Below are 13,207 nucleotides of genomic sequence, written 5' to 3'. Positions count from 1 at the left end.
CACGGGAATACTCACATTTCCGGTTTATTAGTTAATTCAAAATAAAAGCTTTGATATAATAAACGTTTTGGTGAAATGATTTAAATCAGGCGTGGCATGTTGAGACCAAAAGACAGTTGGAGCACACAGCTTCTCTTCTATTAACATTATTAGGCGCAAGGATTATCATCTCAATACAATGTACATCCAAATCAGAGTTGCCTCTGATTACTCTGATAGTGTGACTGAAATCTACATTCTCTTGCACTGCAGTCCCAAGGATGAAGTGCTATATGATTACAGCACTCTCATTCAGGGCTATAACCAAGAATCCCAAATAAATAAATAAATGATTATTGCAATGATTAGCACATAGCATACTGCTCTGTGGGGGTGTTTATTATCTTAAAAGTATAAAGTCAAACCACTTTCTGTCTCATTTCGTGTCCATAGACAGACGCTTTTTGCGCAAGGAGGCTCTATAATAGTGAGCCCACTGGTGTTTGTATCGCTTTTAAAACGTTTATTTTGAAAAAAAAATTTATCAGACGTTTCCTTTATATTTTTGCTGAATTGACAATGCACGGTACAAGTAAATTATTATAACAATAGATGTGCCGAATCTAGATAAATGAGGTAATAAAATAAAATAAGGTATAATAATACAACTTATTCATATGTATGACTATCATGTTTAATGTTTTGTAGCGTTTAATGGGCAAATTAACTGAATAATTTTACAAAAACAATATAGACAGTAGCATCGTCTAATAACCAAATTAGAGCAATTTAAAGTGATAACGAGAGTGAATTACTCAATTGATGATTGTCCATATAAATTGTCAAATAATCAATCATCAGTTTCCTCTGATACTGTGCGAGTGGTGATGGGGCGGAGACACATGGTGTGACCGACAGCATCCAGCACTGTTGTGGATGAGAGGGATAAAGGCTGCTCTGCCTTTCATACAACAGTACGTCGCAGTCACTAATTAGTAATTATTAACGACAGTAGCTCCGAGTACACGTAGTAACTTTTGAATCTGTTACGATACCTCGGTTTTTGCATGTGGTGCGTGGCTAAAAGGAGCGCGAGCAGCAACCTGACGACTACAATTTGAGATTTGGAGGGTTGTAACAGTAGTATCCCTGCAGTAGCCAAGTTGCATACAGAATAACGTTATCCAGTTGAGGCTCGGACTACTGTTCATCACACTGGGGAATCACTTCGCCTGCAAGAAGAAGGGGGAACAAGAGAAACAGAGGTAATATCAATGCAGCACTTTCCTTTCTCGAGTAAATCCATGTGGATATTATCTTGCGACGCCAAGTTTTAGCCTGTGCCATTACAACTCAGGAGGAGGATGTGGGTGTGACAATAATGTAATAACAATAATGTAACTGAGATTGGAAAATATGAAACTAAACCGTCGGCTTCTTTGCAGATGAGTGAGCAGGTGTTCAGATGAAGCATATTGATTAGGATGCACGGTCCGGTGTGTTAAAGCCGTGTTTACCACGCTTTTGTTTAATAGTCGGTGTTTATAGTATAGTGCGACATGGAGAGATACATTTAATGCTGCTGGGGGGTTAATAGCACCAAGTGCGGTGATGAAATATAATATAGCCTATGCATGTGTATTCGTGTGTTGTTGTGAGCACTTATTGCTAATGGATGCGGCCAAAGGCAGAGAGCGCGAGCCGCAACGAGCTGTCAATCATCTCATCCGTACTAGTCCATTGTTTTGCCCCTCCTGTTTGTGAGTGAGTTACCATGGAGAGTCTTCCGGTTTCTCTCGTCTAATTACCTTATTTGGAGAAGGGGCGGCTGTCAGAAGCTGGACTGATAGCGGTCTTGGGTTAATAGTGCTGTATCCGTGTCCCATGTGAGGAGCCGCCAGAATGAGTGAATGCTTCAAAACAACAACCTGAGCTCAGGCCATTAAGAAGCCTCAAATGAAGTTCTCATTGGTGCTGGTCAGCGTTTTCACACTCAGCTGGGCACTAATGGTCTCAGGGCATGATTGGATAGAATAAAAACTATTAACTGTGAGCATGTGCAATTAATTTGCATTTATTTGTTATGTGTTCTTGAATGTGAACCATTCAGTACCCTTGAAATCACACACTGCTTTATAGGCCTTTGGTTACAGAAGCATTGTTTGTGTATCCAATGTGGCAAATGTATTAAGCATGGTAGAGTGGCACATACTGGGCATAGATAACTCAACTACTGTATAGCCTACAACCTCAGTGTCATTACTGAGAAAATAGATTTTTTAATAAATCAAGATAAAAGAAACCTATTTATTTTGCATTTAAAGACCATATTGGTCCATGTGTTAGTGTTTACTTTGGTGAGTTTATGTTGCAGGTTAGCGCTTGTTGCCACAGGATGCTTTGAAGGTAGAACAGTGGACTGAATAGACAAATTTGTAGTGGTACTTTATATGCTCATGTTATCATAACCCTGTCTTTAATGTCATGCCAAAGTGGAAATTGGACATGCAATGCCAATATTTTTACAATATTTTTACATGAAATGTAGTATACAAACAAGGCGATGGTCAGTGGTGTAGCGTATCTGTGCATGTGTGTATGTGCAAACGATTGTATGGTGTGTTGTTAAGTACGGAATAAAGCAGCTAAGCAAAACCAGAAAAAGGGTTGCAGGTGCAGGAAAGGAGTCAGATTCACACTGGTCACTGGGGAGCACCCTAGTGACCAGTTTGCTCCGGATTTTGTCTGCCAATTCAATCAGGAACGTACAAGCACTGTGTAATCTGGTCATTTAATGAGGGAAATCGTCACTGCGAAACCTATTTTTGATCAGGTCTGTCTCAGAGATTTCAAGATTTCTGCCAAGGATTTGCACTGATGACATGTGGACCAGAGAATTTAGGCCATTCATGCATTTCAGACATTGTCAGAGCAACAGTGATCCACATTCTTTCATTTTTCTTATTAATTGCCAATGTCAAATTACAGTTAGAACCCTATAGTTGGATGTTGTTTAATGTGTGTTCCTATGTGTAAATGCAGTATATGCTACACTGCTCAAAGTGTCAGCATGGACCAAATTCAGTCTTGGCCATTGCAGATTAAATACTTACTTTACCAACAGCTTTCGTTACATTGTAAAAGGTTTGAGGATCTTGCTTGCCTGGCAGACCAGTCAGAATTGCAATTAGATAATTTGGAAAACAAAACATTTGCATCTGAAACACATTGCAGTCTCTGGACAGGATGGAAATCTCCACACCACCTGTGACTGTGCTGAGAAATGAAAAATGCTCAGCAACTGGGGGTACAGAAAAAGACTTCCCATGAATGCTAATGTTAAAAAAAATCCTTTTTTATTGGTTTTCTGCTTAATTTATCACATGCGTTGCTGCACGATAATAGCCGTTTGTGTCCTCTGCCTCTGTTTACCCTAGACAAAAAGCACAGTTGTTAGAATGCACTTCCATAATCACCAGTTAACAAGATAATTAATGACCAACAAAACATAGCTCACTGTGGAAAGCACATAACTGTATGTTTTTTTATTCTGGAGAATTTGGGGTGTCTAAATGCATGCTAATGCAATGACTCACAATAGCTGGTATTTATATCCTTGTTAGAGGAGAGAAAACCAATAGCAGATTTGATTAGCAGTCTTTTTGTCTGTGGAACAGATTCTTTAATCAAAACTTTGAGATCTTAAAGGTTTTTAATGAACTTGACAAGACCTGAGGTCAGTGTTAATCTCACGTGCTGTTCATGCTTTAATGTGCTAATTTATTAGGAAGTACAGTGCCTGAAGACTAGGACTCCTAACGTTAAGTTCTGCAGCATGTTGGCAATATAGGATATAGATGCTTGTTACTGTCAGATCCTGTGTTCGTCTCAAATCTGCAGGAACTGAATAGCCATGGCACTATCTGAATATGAACCCCTGGTTTGAATATTATGCTTGCACCCCATCCATCCATCCATCTATCCATCCATCCATCCATTCTAGACTGCTTATTCAGGGCTATGTCTGCAGATATTGACTGGCCCTGCTCTCGTACACCTTTTTCCTGACTGTATCTGAGGGACATGCGAAGCAAGCAAGAAAAAAACTTAACAAGAGGGCTGTTTTATATGATGAAGTTTAAAAGGCTCTTGATTGTTCACAGTGATGTGTTTCTGAAGGCTGATATCAATATTTCTGTGCAAAAACACTCAGAAACCAATATTTTGTATTATTATTTACGTCAGACGTCTTCATGGCACTTGAAAAAGGAGTGTAGTTAACAGGAGAAAAAATGTCTGCAAGCATTAATTGGGTTTGCAATACACTGCAATAACAGTTGCAATGTATTGCAGTAGCATGTTTTAAGGCAGAAACTTCCAGGGATCTAGGATGAGTATTTCTCACATTATTTTAGTCTCTTCAGGTTGGATCATATGATAACTATTAACTATTCAGGGCTGTGCGATCTACAACACCTATTTAATGGCATATTAAGCATTTATTATCTACTAAAATGAAATATTGACACACTAAAAATATAGAAAAAAATAAAATGAAACAAGAACTAAAATGTCCAAATTGCATTTCCATGCAGCTTTTTCAAACTGTTTTTGTGTGGGTGTGGTCAGGGGAGACATTCATCATACAGTATTGTTTCTGAACAACAGGACTGGCAGATTCTGAAGAGAGATAAACTTCAGGTGCTAATTTACATTTTAGTTAGAAAGGAAATGTGAATATGTGGGGGGAACAGGTTTCAAGGGACCTCAGCTGTAATAATGAGTAACAACAATCAGTTGGTCTTCAGAGATTCAGATGAAAATTTACATGAAGTAAAAACATCATGATTTTTCATCAAAAATTGAGATAAAAGACAGAACGAAAGTGTTATTTTAGCTTTTAATCAAATGCTTATTCTGCTAAAATCTATTGGGCCCTGTCTATTGGGAAAAGCACAGGTGTAATTCCAGTAAAAGTATGGGTAAAGCTAAATGGAGTGCTGCCCCCATTAACATTATTAATTACACCTGTTTCAATTATACTTTCCACGTCCTCGTCCATGGACAGCTGCAGACTTGTCTGCGATTGTGTGGATGCGCTCATACTACAACTGAGGGTCTACGTTGGTCTGGCATTGCACGCACACGCATTACTTGATGCACACCCCATTCCAGTTGGCGTTAATGCACCACAATGTTGTTTGCCAACCGCTATAAAAATCAATAAAAAAAGAAGAGAATAAGAGGGAGAGAAAATATAATTTACGATAGCTTAAGAGAATAGGGCCAGGAGGTCAATGCCTTTTGGCTGTCTTTGTATTGTTTCAAAGAAGAATCATATAAATGTGTGGACACACACACACACACACAAACACACACACACACACACACACACACACACACACACACACACACACACACACACACACACACACACACAGCTACACAGCTACTGTATGTTGGAATTACACAAGGTCATCAAACCTCACAAACTAGTAATACAACAGAACTAATCAGAGGGTCAGAGCGATTTCAATCAACCACATTCTGTACATGCCCTCACAGTGTTCAGGAGAGGACTAATCAGTAAAAGCACCTGTGTGTGTGTGGCCTTAAGCTCCAATAGGCCTTTTTCATGCAGCTGGCAAATAAAGAAAAAAGACTTAATAGTTTGGGTCCCATTACTGACTTTTGTCAGTTTTGAGCCTGTGCTTTTATTTCATTTTTATTTTTTAACAATTTTTTATTTTTTATTCCAGTCAGGCACTTTGCAGCCACATACAACTGATAATTACTAATATATACTCAGTTAGCAATTTATTAGGAACATGTAGCTAAAACTGATATAGTCTAATACAACAGTCCTGTAATAAATCCTCCTTCAAGAAAGTTATAATGTTCAGTTTGTAATAAAATAGTTTTAGACAGTTGTTGATTCAACTGTTTGATCATTTTGGAGGATGTAGTATGTGGAGGTGTTGAGCTCTACTGTTATTTTGCCTCCCTTTATTGATATAAATGTGGTGGACAAAATAATAGAAAAACCTGGACACCATGGCGAATGTCTTTATGTAGCAGTGGTTTTGTATTGGCATATCAGTTCCAAATACGGGTTATCTGTCTCCTTGATTACTAATAATTGGTATCGGATTCTACCCTGAAAAAAACATATCGGTCGGTCCCTCTAGAGAAATAATAGAAAGATATTATATGTTTGTCATTTCAGTTAGAGCAGAATTGTCACACACTCTTGAGTGCTTAATCCATAAAGTTGTGTTCAAAATGTGTCCAGTATTGCTTGAGTCAAATAGAGTGGCAATCACCAGCAGAGCTATCCAAGTGCACATTAATTATTACAAGCGACACAGGTGTATTACCATGTATTTACTGCATATGGAGAGTGAAATGATTGTGATTCAGTCCTTCTACTGTGATGGATCATGCATGAGCTGTGTTTTTGGGCTGTTGTGAGCTGACTGAAGCGGTCTGTAATTGCAAGTGGTCACGGCGAAGCCAGTCCGGACCCAGAGTGAATGGTCCTTTGTGGGACAGACACCTGCAGAGCTCTGCCTCCTGCTCCTGAAGTGATTAACATGCACCTCCAACTTCCCCGGCCTTCCCACTCCCCAGTCCCTCGGCCACCCATCCTGGCATTGGTCTGTTGTCTTGGCACCTGTTCTGCATCTCCCATCCTGCAAAGGCTATAACTCGTGTCTTTGTCTTTGCTGAGCCAACACAGCATGAGTACAGAATTGTGTTAGGATTGTATCGATTGCCTCTGTCAAGGGGTCAAATTTAGAAGTTTTGTGAAGGGTAGGCAGTGTTGTCTTAGCAGGGGGTTTTGACATGATGTGTAGAAAATATGTTAGGCTTTTTTTTAATGTAGTTTTATAAAGTATTTGCTTTTTCTGGTAAGCCAGTGAAAAGATAGTTGGCTCCCAAGGTGCGGTGCATCGCTTATTTTTGTGCCGCAAAAGTGCTCAGAATGATAAGAGTACCAGTAGGTTGCTGTAACTACTGTGTAAAACAATAGGTAGATGTACTGTGAAGGTAAATATATATAGAATCTTATGTAAAAGAAAGCCACACAAAAAGTGAAATTTTGAGTGGGCAAAAATATCTTTATCCTCAGTCTTTTAGATTTTTTTAATTAACTAAAGCATTATTAACACCAGAAATGTGTGAAAAAATTGCAATAGGGTCCAACTAAGCTAGCTAACAGCTAATATGCTGTTTTTAAGATTCATTTATTGTTTTCAATGATATTGAGTAACATTACCTTCTTTTCCTGAGAAGGAAAAAGCCAAAAAAAAAACCAGAAAATATGTTTTTTTTTAAACTTTAAAAATACATTTTCAATGCAGTATGAGTTCATGTTCACGTTGGCAACATGAAAAATTTATGTTTTCAGCTTTATTTCAGAGGATATGTTAACATCTCTTTCTTGTGCTTTATGAGGGTCGAGACAAATGTTAGTGTCGGTGACTGGCTAACATCACCTGCATGTTGGGCAGGGAGGAGATCACGGTGGATGTTTCCCGTTTCTAACCGACCATTGTTTTTTCAACAATAACCATGTGTTTCTAGTTTTGTGTCCGTTCTTGTTGTTCGTGTTTATTATTGTAACATGATGACAAAGGAACTCAAACCTCGTTACTTACCTTACTTTATTATTGTAACCCTCACCAAACCTAAGCAAGTTTTTTGTGCCTAAACCCAACCAAACCTTTACCATAGTACTGTCACTTCATAAAAGGGTCAGTAATTTATTTTTCAACTGTGATTTTCAACAGTTTATCTGTGGTATATGGCGGTGCTTCAGGAAACTCTCCTGCGGGTTGGGTCTGGACAAACTTGTTTATGTGTAGTACAGTCAGCATGATTGACCTGTCTGTGCATTTAGTTTTCTCCTCTCTTCATGTTAACCCTAACCCTTAATGAAGTCCTGTTCTTCCCAGCTCCAGCCTGTAATGTATAGCGCTCTGATCGTCTTTTTTTCATAACTGTACTCTTTTTTATTATTTAGTAACTGAAAGCTCAAATATTAATTTTCCTGCTGAGTGAGGTTGGGTACAGCTGGGAGATTCATTCAATGTTGATATCAAAGTGTGAGACGAGATTTTATCTGGGATTTGAATTATAGTGTAGAATATTATGTGATATTGCCTACATGTGTTTTCTTGATCTTAAAGATTATATTTCAGTTAAGTGATACATTTGTCAGTTGTAGCTCAGTGTAATGAAGAGTGTATGCCTCTGCCTACTTGGCCTGTATATCACCATTACCAATGATATCTCAACTCTTATCACCCAACCAAAGATTAGATCACCTATTATGAAAGCAGTGAAACATTCTTTCATCCTCAAAATGTCACTCTTTTGATTTGGTCAATGCAAACAACCAGTTTGTAATAAAATAAAGCAGACTTATTATGAATTCTCCAGTATTCCCATCACTGCTTTTTTTTGTACCAGTGGAATTAATCTCAGTCAACAGAGATATTGTTTTGAGTCATATTCTCAGTAGGTTTCCTTTTTTCTGAGTCTGATGCTGTGTTGTGTCCTTAAACGCTGGGGTCAGTGCCGGCAGCTCTCTGCTGCCAGACACACGATGACGCTTGTGTCAAAATTGGTTTTAAATCAGATTTTCGTGGCATCATCTCCCTACCCAATTGTTGGGACCTGGGGTGGCATTGTTATTAGAATATCAGCCGGCCTGTTCTTTGTAACATGCTGACTTGCTGATAATCCACTCCCCTTTCTTATGCCCTCCCTGTATCATGGGCTCTGCATTAACATAGAGCGCTGATTGAATTCCTCTTCTGATTATTCCTGAAGCCTGTCCCCCCACGTCCACCCTCTCCTCTCTCCTCCCAACTCAGTCGATTGTAATAGCTATACGTCTTTATTTTCTCTTTGCAAAGCGTGTACACACACATGCACGCACACATGCACGCACACACACACATACACACCCATGGTGAATAGTCTCACTGATTGCATGGTGCTATGGTGTTTATTTGATGGCATCCACTTGAAACAGTGACCAAACAGAACTGTATACTCTGTACCCTGCACCCACACCCCCCACCCGTCCTCACTGCTCCACTCCCAGACTTGGGTCTCTGTGCTACAGGAGGATTAACCCCACCGTCTACATTCTGGCCTGCCTTGATTATGTCCAGGGATAAGAGCTGCTTAATTGTAATCACTGGAGCTGTCCTGAGCAGCATAAACACAGGAGTGCGGATCAGCTGAGGCCACACACTGAAGCCCAATACACAGCAGAATGTGGAAAAGCAAAAACATTTACCTACCTGCTCAAAAAAATTCAAGATGACCATATTTGCTCACTAATTAACTAGCTCTGAAAAGGAGGTTATGTTTTCATTCTGTTTGTTGACAGTTATTAGGAAATTACATATCTAAACATATCTAAAAGAAAGTCATCAAGCACTTCACACTTTTAATTATAGATGCTGAGCTGTGAGGTGTAAAAGAAAGACGATGTTGCACGTGTTCATCCATGTAGGAATGGTGTTTCCTGTCAGACATAAAGTGTCATAATTCTTAAATGTATTTAGTAATTAAAACAGAAGTTAGCTGACACATCACATGCAAGTATTCATGCAATTGTTATTGCATTTTAGAAAGGTAACACAAGTCATTGGTAATAAGGAAGACTCACTTATCATAAGGAATATCCTCCAAAATAGCATGATTATGACATTTAAAATAAATGTAGAGATTTGGAGAAACAGACTTTTACTTTACCTGCAACTATTTTTAAATTCCAGTTTTAAGTTTTCCAAAGAAACATGACTGTGCACATACAGCTGTTTCCAGCAGTGACCTTCTTCACATTCTTACATTCTTACAAACCACAGTCTCTGCAGTAGTCGAGGGTTCAGTTCCTTGCACATGAGCACCTCAGCAGGAGCTCAAAATATCTAGATGTACAGGAATCTACTGTACTGATGTCCCTTTGTGGCATCTAACCATGCAATGCTTTGATCAATTAATACCTTAGTGATAGAAGATGATGTAATCTGTTTCAAATTCATTCACATATTTTATAGTTGCAAATTTTCAAAATACTAATTTGCCTGCAGCTTCTAAATTGTGGTTCCGTTCCTGTTTGATGTTTGCAATGAAGCTTGAAAGTGTGAAATGAAGTTGGCATATAATTAGATGGTTCAAGTTGGGATAAGACACCTGAGCAGTAACTATAATTTATTTGCTTTAGTATAAGCAATTGCTTCACAGTAAAAGGTTGGGGGAATATGATGTGATGATAGTACAACACTTAAATATTGCTCCACAGCGTCTGGAGTGAGATTTTCCGTAACTCAGGGTCAGCATGCCAAGGCCTTTGCCTCCCCCCAAAAACTGTCAGACCAAAGCACCAAAGCACCAAAGCACCAAAGCACCAAAGCATTATGCTTCTCATTTTGGGTGGTGAGTCTATATGGTGGCAATCCCACATAATTTTTTCCCCTTTTTTCCCCTCTCAAAGAGAGGTGACTCTTTTCATGAGAGCTTTTGAATCACTCTTACTCAAGTGCATTCTCAGTTGGAGCTGTTTGTTTGTGATTTTCATGGATAAAGTCTCTAACTTCAGTCAAGAAGTGGAATGTGTCCATTTTGGTGACACTCTGTTTTTTTGTTTTTTTTTCCTGCTGGCTTCATTGGCCCCAGATAAGCAGGAAAAAGCAAATCATGGGTAGGTGGTCTGTAGTGAGATTCAGTGTGGGAAAACGGTGTCCTCTTGAACTTTCTACTGTGTGAAGCCCCAGTCCTCTAGAGAGTACAGCTTGACAAGGACATCTTGATGCCAAAAAAGCCTCCAATGAAGATTTTTAGCGGAACAAGTAAATTGAGGAAACTCTTGTGTTAAATGAAGTCTAGCGAAACAGGTTGGCCATCTGGCATTTTATTCATGTCAGAGCTGAGGTCAAATCTCAGGCGACCTGTCCTTGGTGCACTACAGCATCAGAGCCAATTGCTGCCCTCTTAGAATCCCCCCGCGCTTTTTCCCATTTTTCCTCTACAGTGTTTGGATGTTAATATTAGGAGGAGGTTACAATGACTACAATATGATACATATTAGTTGTGTGTATGTTATGTGTTATCCCTCTCTCTATATACAGTCATGAGTTCAACCGTTTGGTAAATACACTTAACTGCTTTCTTGCCCAGAGCTAGAAAAGAAGATTGATGCAACTCTCATGTCTGTGCAGTAAACATGAAGCTACAGCCAGGAGACAGTTAGCTTAGCAATAACTAACTGGGAAAACAGCTAGCCTGAGATTTTTTTTTTTTGACTAATTTGTAAGAATATCAAAGAATAAAAGCAATAAGTTGTGGTTTTACAGGGTTAATTTCTTGTAGTCAAGAAACAAATGAGAAATACTGTACCTCATTAATTAGTGAGCTTTAGAGGTGGGTTTATTTTGTTACTTTTGGATAAAACCAGGCCAACTGTTTCCCCTTGTTTCGATGTCTTTATTCTGAGCCAAACTAGCTGTCTGCTAGTTGAGCCTCAATTTTAAAGATGTCAGTATTGAGAACTTTACTTTCATCACTACTACATTTTATTGAGCTTTAAAGATGAACATTATGAATAGTGTTGTCACTTGTAAAATGTACAGGCCCACAGCCCACTGACAGAATGGGATGCCTGAAACCAGGACACACACAGAAGCAGTCAGCAACAGTTCTAGTCTAGAGAGAAGAAAAAAATCCTTCGGGGTGTAAATGTATGCAGATATGTGCGAACCTCATTAGGGGTTCAGATAGTTAAGTTCTTTCCTCTAACTGCACTGATGTTTGCTATCCTGCTGTGCTGAGCTAAACTATTTAGTTTTCCTGAGCATTCACAAGATGTGTAATTGAGGTTTGGAAGGTGAGAGAGAATACATTCATGAATTTGAGGGACAAATACGCCAAGCAATTACAGCTTTATGGAAGTAATTAGACCAATCTTACAGAATTTCTTTTTGAAATGAGTAGCAAGTACTGCCTTACTTTTAATGAGCTACAAAGACAGCAGTTCAACAGAGACCCTTGTTTTCTCAGTAATAACCTAAATGCTCATTACTCAATGAAACAGTCTGAATCATGCACGTGACGATCATTTTCCTACCTATACATAGTGAAGGAATTCCCAAAATACCTAACTTGAAAGAATAATCATGAAATTTTATTTTATTTGTATTATTTAATTTTTATTCGCTTTCTGGGAGAGAGTCAGATGAGAATTTTAATACCGCTCTTATATTGGTTGCTTAAATATGAAGCAACAATCTGCTATCAGTTAGCATTAAGACTGGAAACACAAGGAAACAGCTAGCCTTACTCTGTGCCTACCAGTAGCTCACCATTTAACATGTTATTGCTGGTTTAATCCATTAAAAAAACAAATGACAAGTGCATGTAATAGGTTTTATGGAGGGTTATGTGCTGGACTTGAACAGTGAATTCCAGGTATCTGACTAGATGAAGTCAATGCTCCCTTTTTTTAATCTTTGGACCAGAGCCAGGCTAGTTGTGTTTATGCTAAGTAAGGCTAACCATCTCTTGGCTTTATATCTTCATATTTAACAGCCAGATATGACTGGATGTGACTGTGGTGTTGATCTTCCCATCTTACTGTCTGCAAAATAGTGAATAAGTATATTTCCCAAAATGTTGAACTACTCATTTAAGTTCAAGTAAACTAGTCGGGCTGAGGAATGTAGACTGGGTGGAACAAAGAAACTGCCAAAGTGTCATTTCATTTTAGTTTGTACAGTTGCCCAAAACATTTGAAACAAAACTGAGGTACACCATGTCTTTGCATAAATGAAAAAAACAGTCATAGTAGTGTTTTAACTCCAAGAAAAATCCATTTATGTCCATTTCCATGTTTGTTGCTCTGGCCAAGCAGCAGCGTGACAGCTAATTTATGTGGAGGGCATGCGAGATGGCCCCATGAAGAGGCTGTCATAGAAAGACAGGAAAATGTTTTTCTCCCCTACTTAAGAGCTGGCAGCAAATATAAAGGGACACTGTCAGAACATGAATGTGGCAGAGGAGATGCCAGCGTATTCATCAATACCAGGCTTTATGTGTGGGAGAGTTTTTGATGTGCAGGGCTAACGCTGCAGCGGTCTTCTGTGGAGGGTGAAATGCCAGGAGCTTTGCCCAGCTGGGACTGGACGACGGTGGATGCAAGCTCTCTTTCTTG

At 38.9% G+C, this 13,207-nt stretch overlaps 1 protein-coding gene across 6 annotated transcripts in view; it reads left to right on the top strand.

The window, feature by feature from the left end:
- Nucleotides 1–900: 900 nt before the first annotated feature.
- Nucleotides 901–13,207, top strand: part of arvcfb (ARVCF delta catenin family member b) — a 222,974-nt gene continuing 210,667 nt past the window's right edge. For 3 of the 6 annotated variants that reach the window (XM_056375564.1, XM_056375562.1, XM_056375561.1), the window contains exon 1: nucleotides 901–1,244. The gene's annotated coding sequence lies outside the window, so the exon portion shown is untranslated. The remainder of the gene's footprint in view (nucleotides 1,245–13,207) is intronic. The other 3 variants (XM_056375565.1, XM_056375566.1, XM_056375563.1) reach the window with 1 other exon arrangement.

This window comes from Seriola aureovittata, chromosome 5 (assembly GCF_021018895.1).
Source record: "Seriola aureovittata isolate HTS-2021-v1 ecotype China chromosome 5, ASM2101889v1, whole genome shotgun sequence".
Classification (NCBI taxonomy): domain Eukaryota; kingdom Metazoa; phylum Chordata; class Actinopteri; order Carangiformes; family Carangidae; genus Seriola; species Seriola aureovittata.
Note: the sequence above shows the minus strand (reverse complement) of the source record. Positions and strands in the feature narration are given on the sequence as shown.